This window comes from Bos indicus x Bos taurus, chromosome X (assembly GCF_003369695.1).
Source record: "Bos indicus x Bos taurus breed Angus x Brahman F1 hybrid chromosome X, Bos_hybrid_MaternalHap_v2.0, whole genome shotgun sequence".
NCBI classification, from domain to species: domain Eukaryota; kingdom Metazoa; phylum Chordata; class Mammalia; order Artiodactyla; family Bovidae; genus Bos; species Bos indicus x Bos taurus.
Genome location: NC_040105.1, coordinates 137,306,758 through 137,321,153, shown reverse-complemented (window position 1 = coordinate 137,321,153; position 14,396 = coordinate 137,306,758). Strand labels below are relative to the sequence as shown.

The following is a 14,396-nucleotide window of genomic DNA, read 5'->3' as shown; positions in this document are numbered from 1 at the left end:
GATCATTTCTGTAGTGCACCAACCCTGGGGAAGATGCAGTGATGGGACGTGATGCTCTCCACCAGGTGAGCTGCCAGCTCCATGTTAGATTTCCCCATGCTTCTAAAAGCTGACAACTCCAGATTGTTAGCATCACTTTTTGTCAGTTTTCAAATGGCCTTCTCATTTCTTGACACCGATACTGTCTGAGCTTCTTCAAAATTATAAAAGAGGGAAAAAACCGTCTGGAGAAAGTTTGGCTTTCTGCAATTGGAAGGCATGATGACACCTTTGAGAGTGATGGCCCTTATTGATCTTGCTTTTAAAAAGTGGAAATTATTAGAAGATGAAATACACCAAGTCTACATGGACTTGTCAACTGGCAAATTATTTTCCATTATCTCATATTCACATTCTTGTGTTTCTCTGAATAAGGGCTGGAGAGTTTGAGGAACCCCTCAACCTTTGGTCAGATGTCTCAGCTTGGTCTGTGTCCGTGGCTGCCTAATCAGAAAAACTGACACTTAAGTCACATCACTCATGGCAGATGCATAGCCAGGATTAATCTAATCAAGAGTTACAGCTGGACTGATCTTTGCTGCAGAACCTATAGATTAAATCACATCTACCCCAATGTTTCAAGAACATTTTGGAAGTTGAGGAAAAAAAGCAAAGCAAAACAAACAAAAAAATTCCAAAGCAGACCTGGTATATTTTATATTGTAATAATTTCCACTTTTATTAATTATTTTTTAAATTTACTTATTTGACTGTGCCAGGTGTTAGCTATAGCACATGGCATCTTTGATCTTAGTTGTGGCATGTGGGATCTAGTTCCCTGATCGGGGATGGAACCTGGGGCCCCTGCATTGGGAGAGCTGTGTCTTAAACACTGGACCACCAGGGAAGTCCCAATTTCCACTTTTTAAAAGGAAGATCAACAAGAGCCTCCACTCTGAAACAACATGTGCTTTCCAACTCCCCAAACCAAACTTCTCTAGATGACTTTTATAAATTTGAAGAAGCTTAGACAGTATCAGGGTCAAAACAAAGTGTTGAATTTGTGGTTACTAAGATGCTGTGGCAGAGACTACCAGTTCTAGGGCTACCCTACCATTATTTCACTCTTTCCTCCGTAGTGCCTGCGTGCATGCTAAGTCTCTTTAGTCGTGGTCGACTCTTTGCCATCCTATGGACTGTGGCCCACCAGGCTCCTCTGTCCCTGGGATTCTCCAGGCAAGAATACTGGAGTGGGTTGCCATTTTCCTCCTCCAATGGATCTTTCTGATCCAGGGATCGAAACTGAGTCTCCTGCGGCTCCTGCATTGATGGTGGATTCTTTACCACTGAGCCACCAGGGAAGCCTTTCCTCCTTAGTAGTATATATCTAATCTTCAAATTTGGGCACACTGCTGTCTAGAACAGAAGACATCCTAGCCTTATTTGCAATTATCTGTAGCCATGTGATTAAGTTCAAGGCAATAAGATATAAGACAAGGTGAGAAAGTAGCCACACTTTTAAGTTGCTGCTGCCTAAGGAGAGCTGACCCAACCGGAATGAGCCCCTTTTGCCCTTTCTTCCAGCATGCAGTATGGATATAAGCGGTGGTAATTTTAGCAGATGTCTTAGACCATGAGGTGGCCATGAAAATGAAAGGCATGCACCAAGATGGCGGGGCAGAATTCTAGGAGCCTGGGTCCCAGATGACCTCATAGAAGTACCACCCAGTCCTGGACTGTGGATCAAGTCTGGCTGCTATCTTGCTTATGTCACAGTTGTGTGTGTGTGTGTGCGTGCGTGTGTGTGTGTGGCAGGGGGCGGGGGTGTGTGTGTGCGACATTCTGTTCTTCTCAGCTGAATCCAATCACAACCAAGAAAATGCTCTGTTAGGCTTTGTTTGTGTCTGGCGCTACTGGTCACACTGGTGTAGCAAATTTCTAGGTTTACGTCTCTGTGATAGATGACCAGTGTTTGCAAAATTAAATTAAATTGACATAAATTAATGCCCCGAAAGTGGCTGACACCAGAGCCAAAGCCCACTAGGGCAGCCCTTTGTTATGAGGATGACTAACTTGGTGATTAACCTCAAGCCTTCCTGTGTACCCAGAGCTCCATCTTCGGGTATTTCAAGCTGTTCCTCCAGTTCTGTGACTCATTCAGATCCAATGCTTCTCCATTATACCATAAATACTTGTTTGCCTTCCTTTGTTTTCTATTAGGGCTGTGAGTCGTCAAGCACAGGAATGAGGACTCATTCATATTTGTATTTCCAGTATTTGGTATTACAGTTGGCAAATGCTTGTTGAAGGAAAACATTAGTGCCTCACTAACTGTAACATTTTCAGTCCATGAAAGCATTTTAGAAATTGTAAAACACAAATAAGCTCTAAGAAAAACCAACTTTCATCAACATGTTTGAGTTAGTGAATCTGGGTTTCCAGAGACCCACTGAGGTTAATGGGAATGGCCATATTCCCTCAATCTTAAATTTTAAGTTTTCTGAAATGAGGTTGTGTCTTATAATAAATACATACATTTAATGGAGTATCTCTCCTTACTACCTAAAGTATCAAATTGATGCCATGTCTTAGATACATGGTGTCTTTGAATTGAGGAAATATTTCTGTTTTGGTCCACAGACTTCGAGGATCCCTGAGAGTCTTCCAAGGAGGTCTGTGAGGTCAAAACTGTTCTTAATACTATTTGCTTTTTGTACTTTCTTATGAGTATACAGTGGAGTTTTCTGGAAGGTGCCTGAGGCTACTATAGCTTTATGTTTAAAAAATTTACACTTTTAATTTCTAATAAGATAAATATTAATAGATAAAACCCACACAGAGAAAACCTCTTTGAAGTCTCCAGCAATTTTTAGAAGGGTCGAGGGGTCCTGACACAAAAAGAGCTTGAGAATAGGAAAGAGTGAATGAAACCACTCTGTTACATGAGAGTTTCATTCACACTTATTAAGAAAAAAGTACATATCTCTTCCAAGATGGTTCCTGTGGCCATGAGCTCAGTCCAAAAGCACACTGACAGAGTGGCTGAAAAATCTCTCCTTCCTCTAGAGACCCAAGGCCTGATGGGTGCTATAAAAGTTTGTTCTTAGAGGCTCCCTCAGAGCAATCAGCACGTGCACACTCTGTATGAGTCTGCTGTGTAATTGCCACTACCTCATCTTAATAACAGGCATAATTGCTCTGAGTTTCCGTCACCCTTTCTTGCATCTCCTCTCTGAAGCCTCAATTTTAGAAATGGCACTTGTGAATACACAAAATGTTTAACCACTTCCAGTTTTCAATTTACAGTCAAAGTCATCTATCAGCAGGAGATGAAGGCCCAGTGTGAAAACTACAGAATGTCCTTCAGACTCCACAGCTAATTTGTTTGTAAATTTGATTGTTATTGTAACAAGAACATATTGTACATGATGCTACTTGCCAATTTACTATTTGTATCTCTCTGTTTCTTGGGTTTTATCATTAGAGTCAAAGAACTTAACCCCTTCAGCACTTCTGTGAGTGGGGAGAGGAACGTGAAACCTTTACCGTTTTTGTGTGTGTGTGTGTGTGTGAGTTTTTATTTCAATTCAATTTTATATGTATTTCTTTTGTTGTTGTTGTTATCAAAAAATAACTTTTTGGGATATGGACCACTTTTAAAGGCTTTATTGAATCTATCACAATATGGCTTCTGTTTTATGCTTTGGTTTCTTGACTGTGAGGCATGTGGGATCTTAGCTCCTCCGCCAGGGATCAAACTGACATTGGAAGTCAGTTCACATTGGAAGGCAAAGTCTTAACCACTGGATTGTCAGGGAATTCCCTATATGTATCTTAAACTCCCTGGTGGCTCAGATGGTAAAGAATCTGCCCTGCAGTGCAGGAGACCTGGGTTCAATCCGTGGGTTGGGAAGATTCCCTGGAGAAGGGAATGGCTATCCACTCCAGTGTTCTTGCCTGGGAAATCCCATGGATAGAGGAGCCTGGCGAGCTACAGTCCATGGGGTTACAAAGAGTTGGACATGACTGAGTGACTAATGCTTTCACTTTTTCATCTTAAATTCCCACTATATATTCAGCACTGTGGGAGATACACACATTGAAGGGGAGACAACCAGAGAACAGTCCAAGGTAACATGAAATCCCCTGTGAGACCAGGTGATAAGACCATGCATTCAGAGAGAATTTAGAGTAAGGAGAAGACCGCTGTAGGTCTTCATACAGTGGAGGTAGGGCTTACATCCTCCTGAGAGCCAAGGCTTTGCCTACCTGTAGGACCCAGGGACTTTGAAGAAGCCCCTGGAATCATTCTGTAGCATTTCTTCCTGTTGAGCAGTTGCAGAAACGTGTCTGTTGCAGGTTGTTAATATTATAGAATTGGCTCGACAGGATAGACCAAGCTTCCAATTCCCTTTGGCACCTAAAGCAATTTACAGGCCAGAAGTATGACTGCATGGCTTTTATGAAATGGCCTGATTTCATTGATCAGCCACTTGGAGATTATGTTTTCATTTCTGTAGCTACTGCTAACCCTGCTTTCCGGTATAATATTTCAGGAAGGAACTATTAAAACATTTCACCATGGCAATGTTTAGAAGTGGGCAGGGTTCTAAAGGGGAAGAGAAATATCACAAGTCATGATTGCTCTATTCAAAAGTTCATTTCAAGTTAGACTAGAATTCCACAGATTGTGTCTCATCTTAACTCGGTAATGTTTCCAAATGATAAGGACACTAATAAGAACAGATGGCCTAATGAACATTTAGAGGGAAGATTTAACTGGTCTTATTTTCATTAGGCCTCCAGTGCGCTTCCGGGTTTTGCCCACCACTTCCCTGTGTGTAATACAAAACAGCACGTCTTCAACAGATGGCCCAGCTCAGGCTCATGCTTCCAGAACTCTGGAGACTGGCCACCTGACCGCTTACCATGTGTACAGAATCATTTAAGGAAGCAGACAGGCTACAGACTTGAGCCTGAACAAAAGCAAAAAATAGTGATGACCCGAGCTTCAACAAGAGGGGAGTCAGTCACTCTCACAAACACATTGAGCAGCTCTGGTTGAGGACTCCCCATAACGGCTTCTTATGGATTCCCAGCAATGATGAAATCCTCTGTGGCAAACAGTCCACTCTAATTAATGTTTCCTCCAAACTGTAGCCGCATCTGAGTGACTCCAGCAGGAACAATGACATGGAAATCTAACACCTCATTGCACAGTGTGCTAGTGAGCGATCAGCTTGCAGCCCCAGACTCACCCCTTTAACGGCACTGCTCTGTGATACTGGGGTTGGGACTCTGCAAACTCCATTTCTTTTCTTTTTTTTTTCCCCCAGCTGGCTTTTTGATAGATCCTGCCAATGTGGGAGCTAAAGGAATTCTGCTGTAACTGTAGCCCTTCCTACTGAGCGGCAGTAACTGGCTGCACTTTCCATACTCACATCAGCCTCATCACACGCCCTCAGAGTGACCAGAAGCAGCCCAAAGCAGTGGCATCCTCTTCTCAGAGGAGTAGGTACCACTTCAATGGATCAAGTCCTCCCCCATCTCAGTATTCTTGCCTGGAGAATCCCATGGAGAGAGGAGCCTGGTGGGCTACAATCCATGGGGTTGCAAAGAGTCAGACATGACTGAAATGACTTAGCACGCACACATGTAGCCCTCTTGGTTCTGACAATTTCAACCCCTTCCTCTGTTTCCACAGCCCTAGAGGTGGTGGCTGAAGGTATTCTCTCTCTTGTTTTGCAACCCCCTAACACCTGTGCAGCCCATTCCCTCTATTCAATTTCTTTCTGTTAAAATGACTAATGTGCCTTCTGTTTTTCTGACTGGATCTTTAGAGATATTCACAGCATCAGCTCGTATACAAGGACAGAGGAAGAGCAATACCCACTGCAGGACACTGGTCATAGAAAACTAGTAAAATTGAGCCAGAACCAGCAAAGACTCTGGTACTGAGAGAATTCCTTAGTCACTAGCATCCTTGGTTTATCTCCTGGTCTGTGAACCTGCCATTTCCAGAAAATATCTACATGAAATAAACCCACTGTGTGTGGACTTGAATGAAGTTGGTTGTGACTGACTTTAACCAGGGCTTCTCTGTGTGTGGACTTGAATGAAGTTGATGCCCTTGTTGCTGAAAAGCTTCTCACTCTTGTGATTTTTGAGGATGATTTCATGATGGATCATTCTACTCTCCCATACGTCTTTTGAAGACACAGTTCGTACCGAACGGTTCATAAAGTGGGCCCATGACAATGTTTCCTGTGTGCTTAGAATTTACTTATAAATAATAATACATTGGGCATTTACTACTAAATATCTTTTATATTCTCTCTTGCTGTATCCTTGTCAGAAATTGGGATTGTTCCTTCAGAATCCTTTTCCCCTTGATTTGGAATGGGAATGTATTCTGAGGTGGCCCAAATGCACACCTAGTCGGCTGATGCATCTCAAGAAAAACATCTCTCAGCAGGTGCGGCCTCTTTGTAAGTGTATTGTACCAGTCGTTCCCAGTCATTTTGGTGCCGGGGACTGGTTTCATGGAAAACAAATTTTCCATGGACTGCAGGGAGGGGGATGGTTTCTGGATGATTCAAGAACATTACATTCATTGTGTATTTATTTCTATTATTATGACATCAGCTCCACCTCAGATCATCAGGCATTAGATCTCGGATGTTGGGGACCCTTGTTTTATAACCTCACGTGTTCACTTTTGCAAATATACTAACTTTTGCATGAAAGGATGACACTACTGATGACAGCCAACAGAACTTTCTCTTTGAATTGTGCTTCCATTTAATAAAGATGTGTTGGCACTGATTCAGGCACTTTCCCCTCCCAAAGTTAATAGAGAGTAAGTCTACTTTTATTTTTTTAATTTTTTTGTAAGTCTACTTTTAAAGATAAAGTCTGAACGATAGGCCAATAGGCTTACATTGGGACTCGGTCCAAGGTGTTGGCCATATAAGCCCTAGATACTCACCACTGAATTTGCCAACCAAATATTTCTGCATCTTAGAGAGTTTCAGGTTTATTTCAGGTCATGGCGCCTGCCAGGCAAAATGTGTGTAAGACTGAGTGGTTCAAAAGTAGTTTGCAAGCTTTGCATCTTGTGACTCTCTCTGAATTTTGAAGATGCTTTCCCTCTGGTGCTTAATAGTTTTAATAAGAGCTAACATGCCATTGTCCTTTGTGTGGAAAGAGGACACTGCTAAGGGAGTTTTATTTATGGGATAAATTATGTTTTCGATATAGCATTGAGCACGGTACTTGACTTTTATTTTAAGGGCTCTGACAACTCTGGCTATTTGCTTGTGTGCAGACATTTCAGCAGAATTTGGCTGTGCTGGAGTTGAAGATGTTGGCCTGCTGTTCTTTATTTCTTATGTAAACAACCACGTGTTCACTTTGGAGGGAGCAATAATGCAAATATCTCAGGTAATAGCTTATTCTACCCCGGTTATGATTTTACCTAAGAGAATTAAAGTGCAGTTAAAAAAAAAAGAGTTTGAATGAATTTGGAGAAGGGAAATGATTGATATTTAAAGGAACTCTGTGGAGAATTTTACTGTAAAGCTTCTCTCAGTTTATAATTTTGTTAAATTTGGGTTTTTACACATTTGAATTTTTCAACTTGATTGACATGCTTTGGAACCTGAATATCTTGATAAAAAAGAAAAAGACAAAGCAACTCACAGACTAAGCTTGCTTCAAAAATCCTAGGACACTGCTGTCTTTCTTATTATGAATATATCAGCCTCATAACTTCTTTCCTTTTGATTTTCCACTTACCTGGGGGCCTTTCTTTTGTCTTGGGAGAGTCATATCCTTCGTGTTGACCTAGATAAACTATGTCCTCCTACTTATGTACTTTCATATTAAATTTTTTGTGTGAAATTGACCCACGTAGAATGGCCATCCACTAAACGAGCTGCTCTTTTACCTCCTGATTTCAAAGCTGGAAGATGATCTAAAACCTCTACATCTCAAAGTCACAGATGTATGACACTCATACTACATCCCAACCTTAGCTCCACAGTCAGTGAGACCCTTCTTGAAAGTAGAAAGAAAATGAAGGATTTGGGGCACCATTCAATGACTAGCATAAACATGCTTTAAGTGATCTAGATAGAGCTTTTCATATCAGCATTAGGCAGATAAAACATTCTGTGAAGGTCACAGCAGATTAAGAGCCATCTCTGGAGCATATGCTTGCTACAGGCCATCAAACTCATCTACAAGTATTTGCATGGCTCTCTGAGAAGGTCCACCTATGTACAAAGGACAAAAGGGAAGATTAGACAGTTTCTATAGCAGTTCCAAACTTCTTGGCCCTTTGAAAACATCTTGGTTCTGTAAATGATCTGTTCAATTTTCTATTCTGTGAATGGAAGGTCAAATACTACAGCCAGTGCTGCTGCTCTTTCTCCTCCTCTAATTCATTGAGCACTTATGAGTCACGTACTTTGCTAAGTGATTTTTTTTTTTGGCTGTGTTCTGGGGCATGTGGGATAGATAGTTTCCCAACCAGGGATCAAACCCACACCCCCTGCATTGGAAGGCAGAGTTGTAATCATTGGATCGCTGGGGAAGTCCTGCTAAGTAAGTGATCTTTTTAAAATATATTATCTCATTTAGTCCTCACAACTTTCTTATAGAGAAAAACATCATTATCATCCCCACGGACAGGTACAGAATTTCCCCCAGAGGGACACATCCAGCAAGTGGTGGAGCTGGGACCCAAATCCATGTGGTCTGTGTTCCCACACAGTCTACTTTACTGACTTCTAATATGAACTTTTATTATGAAGGAGAGTCTGCCCTCAAGGCCTGATTTTGTCTCTTGCACCCTGTATTAAAGGATTAGAGAAAAGTTTGGCTCTCTTTTTGCAGTTTCAGAAGGTGTTTTCCTGCATTGGACAGAGCAAGGAGAGTAGCTTTGGACTGAGTGAGCAATAAATAACATTATCCAGGAATGCATTTAAATTAGCGACTGAAAACCACAGATACTACAAAATCAGAAGAATGACCTTGCAGACTTTTTTGTTCTTGTGTCCTCCCATTTTAACAAGTGCATGATGAATCAACAGAAAATATTTCCTGAAGATGCCAATTAACACCTTACATCATCCCTTATATTTGTAAAGCAGTTCATACTTTCCAAGTGCTTTTATATATAAAAAAAAAGCGATGTCACTTAATCAACAATTGGGTCATTTATTGAATTAGCCTTCATAAGGAGGAATAATTAACTGGCTTTAAAATTCTACTGTCTGTTTTCCAAGTGTAGTGCTGAATCTGAAATGACAGAATCTGAAATGACAGCAACTTCTTTGGGGTCAAGAAGTAGACAAAGACAATTTAATTTTTTAAAATATATTGCCGTATTTCAAAGGACAACAGAATAAATGATTCAAAAATAGATGTTCTCTTCTTCAAATATAGAGATGGCAACTAAAAACATTGTTTATTTTGCACTATTATGTAATTTTCAGCCACAAATGCTAATGGATCATTCCTTTATAGGTGAGTAATATGAAAAGCCTCTAGGGACTCCTACAGTCAACTTTTTTAAAAAAAATGGTTCTTAGTGCTGTTTGATTCTGTCAAATCAGAATCTGAACAACATTAACATTAACTGTCATCTCATGCTGTGTGATAGCATAATTTGATTGCTGTATAGATGGAGGGTTGTGAAACCTTTCCACTCACCTAACTGATGGTGCAAAGGGAAATATAAAACCCAAGGTTACATGTAATGCCACATGACCTCTCTCTTCACTTCTGATCAAGACCAACATTTTACAATTGCAAGTGCCTTTCCAAAAACAAAGTTCTTTCATATTTGTTTTCTTGTTTAACTATCCCAATAGCCTTAGGAGACAAGGCAGGGTTTTATCTCACTTCCTAATGTTGAGGAAGCGCAGACACAGAGACCTTAAGTAACTTGCTTGAGGTTGCACTGCTAATAAATGGCAGAATCTGGACTCACACCTGGGACTGTCTATTTCTCTCTACTAGACACGCTCCCGTAGGCAAAGGGAAGTCGGTGGTTAGGGAATCGTCCAGAGAACTTTAGTAAAATATCCCCTAGTACTCTTGAAGATGTGAATGATTGTTCCAAGGTTATAAACGTGTTTTTTAAAAATAATTTTATGTTTTTATTTTTGTCTGTGCTGGTCTCTGTTGTTGCCCGCGGGCTACTCTCTAGTTGCGGTGTGCAGGTTTCTCATGGGGGTTGCTTCTCTTGCTGTGGAGCACAGGCTCTAAGGTGCAAGGGCTTCAGGAGTTGAGGCACATGGGCACAGTAGTTGTGGCTCCTGGGCTCTAGAGCACACGCTCAGAAGTTGTGGCTCACGGGTGTAGTTGCTCCTCAGCATGTGGGATCTTCCCAGATCAGGGATTGAACCTGTCTCCTGCATTGGTAGGCAGTCTCTTTACCACTGAGCCACCAAGGAATCCCTTATAAATGCATCTGACAAGAAGTTTGCTCATTTTTATTCAACAGTCACCACTCTCTAAATACTTTCACATTTAAAGTTATTGATATATTGAGCTCTTCGAGAACAGTGTGGCTAATAATTGGTGTAGACTGGGCTCCCTCTTTACTGTAGAGGATAGTACTACCCCCTCCCCCGATTTCTACATTCACACATGAGCCTTTGGATCCATGGGAGGGACTGGCTATGACTGACACGGATTGACAGGGTGCATGTGGCTCAAGTGAATAGAGCAGAACATTGCTGATTTAGGATGTTTACATCTGGACTGCTGCAACAGCCAATGGCTGATCAGTAAGACTGCTGCACTTCTTATGCTGTCCAGGCATGAGAATAGGGAAAGAAAGTGAGAAAATCCATTGGAGGTTTGGTTGGTATGAGTTTATCATTATTATTATAATACCCCCTACACATAACATTAAATTTACTGTCTTAATCATGCTTAAACACAGTTCAGTTGTGTTAGATATATTCATATTTTTGTGCAACAGATCTCTAGAGCTTTTTCATCTTGCAATAAGGACACTCTAAACTTTAATTTCCTCTCCTCATTCCCCATGGTATCCACATTGCTACTTTCTGTTCCTATGATTTTTTTTACTACTTTAGATATTTCATATGAGTGGACTCACTCAGTATTTGTCTTTTTGTGACTGGCTTATTTCATTTTGCATGTCCTCAAGGTTCATCCATATTGTAGGATGTGACAAGGTTTCCTCCTTTTTAAAGGCTATATAATATTCCCTTGGATGTATGCACCAGATTTTCATGATCCTGATATGAGTTGTAATGCCATCCAGTCCATTAGTCGGTGGCCACTATAGAAGTGGTTGATTCAGGAACTTCCCTGGCAGTCCAGTGGTTAACGCTCCCTGCTTCCACTGCAGGGGACACACGTTTGATCCCTGTTGAAGGAACTATGATCCCACATATCACATGGTGTGGCCACACACAAAAAGTGGTTGATGTAGTTTTTAAACTAACTGTAACCAAATATGATGAAGTAAATGGTTGGCACAAGGGCCAGCAAATAGTGGTTTCATTTTATTGGTTTGGCCAAAAAGTTCGTTCGGGTAAGGTGTGCTGGAAAAACCTGAACGAACTTTTTGGCCAACTACACCCTGGGCCTTGTTAATCTGCCCTTTGAGCCATTCTCTATTCCCTAAACTTCTCTTATCTATTTGGTCACCTCTCTTTTATCCCCCAGAGAAGGCAATGGCACCCCACTCCAGTACTCTTGCCTGGAAAATCCCATGGATGGAGGAGCCTGGTAGGCTGCAGTCCATGGGGTCGCTGAGGGTCGGACATGACTGAGCGACTTCACTTTCACTTTTCACTTTCATGCATTGGAGAAGGAAATGGCAACCCACTCCAGTGTTCTTGCCTGGAGAATCCCAGGGACGGGGGCGCCTGGTGGGCTGCCGGTGGCACAGAGTTGGACACGACTGAAGTGACTTAGCAGCTTAGCAGCTTTTATTCCCACCCAGCTGTCCCTGCTGCCCACTGGTCTTGCTGGCTCTGGATAGAGGTGCTTACATATGTCTCAGAAAACTTGCTTACATCTTCCCTGTGTTGCCGTTTATCTGAAGCACTACTCCTTCCTTTTACTACATGTCCCTAGTCTGAATTCTCTGCAGCATGGCCACAGACTTTTTCTTGGCTCTGAGTATAAGATAGGTTCTATAGTCATTGAAGCATTGGGAGGGTGTGTTGGGGGTGGAGGTGGTGAGATTTTCATCTCTGGTGGCAAGAACTTTTAAAATAAACTTTCTTTTTTCCCTCCCCTGGGAAATCCCTTTATTCAAGCAAACTTGTTATAATTCAGATTTTTCTTGATTCCCTACGGAGCTTCACAAAATTCAGAAGTCTGTCCCTGCAGGGAATTTCACTTATAATGGCCTTCATTCCAAAGATCTAATTCTGTTCTCTTTCAGTGTGCACATGGAGAGTGATGGAAGTGCACAAAGAAAGCCAGTAACCCCTGAAGAACTTGAGTTTCAATATCATCTGTATCACTCAGGATGATGGAGGCTATTCTGTAGACATGAAAGGGTTGGCAGGGGACTGAAGAAGAGACAATGAGAGATATTAGGCAAGAGTTTAAAAAGGGGAAAGGAAGGTGCCTTTTTTGTACTAAAGCTACTGTTTCTTTTCTTTGTTCTCCCTGGATTGCTGTAACTTTTCATGCTTCCATGTTATTATATGTAGTTTTTCGAACAACAGAATATGCTGAATCCACTTGTACAAAATTGAATTGACATGTAGATTTTGAAGAGGAGGCTTTTTGATTCCCTTCTATCCAGTTGTGGTTAGTTTATCTGAAACTTGCAAAAAAAATTGAAAGAAAAATAGAATATAGCTTTTTTTCAGGCACATAGAGAGCTGAAGACTACCAGGGAGGCAAAGTTTTGAGGCTTGGGGCAGGTGGTATAATGCTGACGGATGAGAGAGAGGTAAGTTTTGCTTTCTTTGTTAAAGAGTGTTGGGGGCCAGAGTGAGGTACTCCGCCCGTGACAAAGGTCATGAGGAAGGAGGCTCGACATACGCAAAGGCGGGATCGAGCCTCAGGAGTCCCCCTGGAACTCCTCGAGCATCTACCCCCATAACCAGAGCCTGCCTACTTTACTACTTTGTGCTCACCTACACCTCTGACTTTACGGGGGGCTGTCCCCCACCACCTCTTTTGGAGAAGGAGTTAACTTAGAGCTCCAGTTTATAATAATTCCTGGGCGTGATAAGAGTGTTTTAACCTACAAACTCCTCTGAAGGTTCTCTAGCCTGCCTGACAGGCTCGTCCGGCCACATGTGATTGCTCACAGCCTCCCAACCGTGAGAGGCACAAGATGCTTTAAACCCTCTAAAAACGGGTTCTTTAGAGAAGTTAGAAAACTATTAGTATAAGTATAACGGGCTGATTAGAAATTGTATTGGTGAAGGGTTTTTCATTTGTTGAGCCAATGTTTGTTGCTAAGTCTCCACATCCCCTGCCCTTACACACATTAATGAATATATAGAAGAAATAAGTATTAACCTTTGATATTAATCACGTTAGACCTTAGGCTAAGTAAATTCTTTCCTTAGCTAAAACCCACTACACCCTCACCCTGTAGGAATGTAACTTTACTTGGGTGGCGTCTGTTTTGAGAATAATCAGCCCTGGAGAAATAAGTGTCCTGATTGACTGACCGCTGTCACAAGGAGAGGGTCGTAAATTGTCAGCAGGCCCCCCTGGCCAGAAGATGATGTAACACCCCTAAGACCTCTGTATACATTTGTGTGAAGCACCTGACTTTAATAAAAGTCAGGACTGCTGTCCCCACGTGACTTTTGTATAACATCTCAGTGTATAAAAACAGACTCTGGAAAATAAAGAATTGGGATCAGTTTCTCGAAATACTGGTCTCCCCATGTCGCTCTCTCTCTCACTCTGGTTGAGTCTCCATCTGGAGCGCGGAACCCACCATGCTTACTAATTATGCCTGGGCTTCTAAGATCCGACCGGGGAGGCCTCAGTGTCTCCTCTCCTTCGGGAGAACGGAAGGACGCCTGCGGCCTACGTAAGTGGTGCAAACTTCTTGTCTTGAAGTTTTATTGGTCTCCCGCGTAAACCAAGCTACTCAGCCTCTTTTCTCCACTGAATTTTCCTACTGAGCTATCCTTATTCTATTACTCTTTATATCTTTAATTAATACCTAATTGAAGCTATCGTATCCTGATCCTCGCCTATGCCGTCTCTCCTTCGAATACCCTGGATCAGCCGGGGCCACAAAGAACACTGATTCTAAGTTCCTAAAGTCCAAGATGGGTGCAGGGATTGAGGAAAGGCATCAAATTCTTTCAATTCTTTACATTGAGTTCAAGTTTTTCTGGACAGAAAGAGTTACCTCTTAGAACTTGCAAATGAGTTTTTAG

General features: G+C 41.8%; 1 protein-coding gene across 6 annotated transcripts in view; it reads right to left on the bottom strand.

The window, feature by feature from the left end:
- Positions 1-14,396, bottom strand: part of TENM1 (teneurin transmembrane protein 1) — a 908,231-nt gene that overhangs the window by 52,878 nt on the left and 840,957 nt on the right. The gene's annotated exons all lie outside the window — the stretch shown is intronic.